The sequence below is a fragment of the Pipra filicauda genome, unplaced genomic scaffold (genome assembly GCF_003945595.2).
Source record: "Pipra filicauda isolate LSUMZ 115617 unplaced genomic scaffold, ASM394559v2 scaffold634_size201327_pilon, whole genome shotgun sequence".
NCBI classification, from domain to species: Eukaryota; Metazoa; Chordata; class Aves; order Passeriformes; family Pipridae; genus Pipra; species Pipra filicauda.
In genome coordinates this window covers 195,364-197,699 of record NW_024104792.1, presented here as the reverse complement: position 1 = coordinate 197,699, position 2,336 = coordinate 195,364, and positions in this window count along the sequence as shown.

The window sequence follows — 2,336 nt, the reverse complement described above, 5'->3', positions numbered from 1 at the left end:
AGCTGATTCTATGATTCTATGATTCAGTGGTGCAAAATCCAGGGAGATAAAACTTTATTTTTTAAAACTTCATGAGTGAGAAGGGGAGAGAGAACGATGAAATTTGTCAATCCTTGGCAAGTTCTGCAGCTGTGAGATGGTCAGCAGGTTAGACAGTCTACCTGCAGTACTTTCTGTTGCCATCCACAGGCTGTTCATTCCCATTTACCTCCCTAGAGAGTCACTATGTGCTAATCTCTTCTTTCTGCACTCTTGGGATTCTCACTTTAGGTGGGGGAGCTTTGTCTCCCCACAACCAGGTGAATAGTACCTTTTATCCTTGTTCTTCATCTAGAATACAGGGTCAAGCAGGAAACTTTTTCAGCCTTCCAGCACCCTATTCTCTCCAGCCTAGGAAGTGCAGGCAGTGAACACAGATAAAATTATCCCAAGGAGCCCAGCAGCTGTGTCAGGAGTTCAATCTGTGCCAATAGAGCAGCCACTGGGGAAGGGATTGTTGCTGTGGCTGCTGCCTCCCAGAGGATGTGCTCCAACTCAACTCCATACTGTCATCCTGTTGAATATTTTATAGGTCATCAGCACGGAGACATTTTCACTGCAATTCATCTGCTAAGGCAATGATTGACCACTCAAGATAAACCCTGTGGTTCACTAGGATCAAGGACACTTTGCATGGTGAAGCTTCATCTTTTTCTTAAAATGGAAGAACCGGAGAGAAAGGGGTGAAGTGCCCCAGAGCAGCAATCAGCTCCTAGCCTGGATGGAAAGCACTGCAGCTGCTAATTGCTTTCCTCAAAACCTTGTGCTGTTTGCCGACAAGCTCCTTGGCACACAGTCTGTGTGTTTGTTTAGGGGCAGACACAAGCAAATTAGCTTGGAAGTGCTGAGGTCTGATGCTATATTCACAGTTCCCATAGTGCCACTTATTCCCTGTGGGAGCATGTGCAAATTAATTCTGTATGCTGCTCACTTAAATGGTGCTAATTGCACCCGTCCTCTTGACAATATACTTCTGCTGCCAGCTCGTCCAACGAGCTTCTTGCGTTTGTGTGGGCGCAATCCAGAGCATCCTGCAGTGTAGGTGTCTCTTGAAAAGATGAGTCCTCACCAAGACTCAAGAACTTCTCTAGGAAATTTAAAGGACATCTAAAGATGGGCTAAGGGCTAGAGTATGGGATCAGCCTGGAGATAGGGCTGATGGGCTGTAAAGCATTCCCTGTGTGGGTGTGGTTGTGTAGTTATCACTTCTTGTGTGCTGTTGGGGTGTGACTACCTGTAGCAGTCTAGCCAATCTAGCCAATGAGACAGAAAGAAATGAGAAACAAAAAAGGCAATGGATGGTGATGAAAGGAGGAGAGAGAGAAGCTTGGATCCAGAGCAAGAAGATTGTATGAATGCACAGCCCAGCCTGCCACATTATGGAGAAAATAGTGTTTTTCACACTTCTGTGATCAGTTCTAGTCAAAGTGAGGCAGAACAGGAAGAAAAATGTAGGAGAATAATTTAACTTTTTTTTTAATTAATATTTTACCTCTTCACCTTCAAAAAGACTTCAAGTGTTTTGCAAAGGCCAGAACTCCCTGCATTTCCCCTGTCCCTACTTAAATAGGATACAAAATTTCTTGGCTGTGAACTCAGCCCCTTTCCCACTTTCCTATTTGAACTGAATACATTTAAAAACTGATGACCTGTGACTGTAAAATGTATTTAGCATTTATGCTCAAGAGGGTCCTTTTGGTCTTTACTAGAGAACTCTTAGCAAAGGATGCTATTTATGGGCGGTAACTGAACCAGTAACCACAAATGTGGCCAGAAGCATTCCTGGGCAATGTAACACACTCATCTGTACTGTTGTCTGGCACATTTTGACCCAGGCAAGCTCCCACTCATGGGAACATTTCTAGGGCCCATCTGGGTACTTACAACATGCCAGGGAGTGTTCATGGTCAGCAACTCCCTCATTTTGGAGGATAAGACCATTTGCTATCATAGATATGGGCTTGAACATGCCTTGGCCTCAGTGCCCAGGAATGCACCCAACCATGTGCATTTTAATTGGATGGATGTAGCTGTGGTGCCTTTGATAGATGTCTAATTTGGGAACCATGTGTCCCTTGGTTCCCCCTGTAAACAATGGGAAGAGAGTAGCTTTTTTAGGGCTACATCAAGCCACCTAAATTGGGTTTCTGCTCTGAATTGCCCTTTGAAGGAGTCCTGCTTCTCCATTCCTATAGAAGGAGCCAGAGGAATGTGTCCTCTTGCCTGGGACCTAAATATGTGTTGCATGAATGCTCTCTGGGGTGTAATACCTCGTAGTAGTTTTGCTTGCCCTCTGT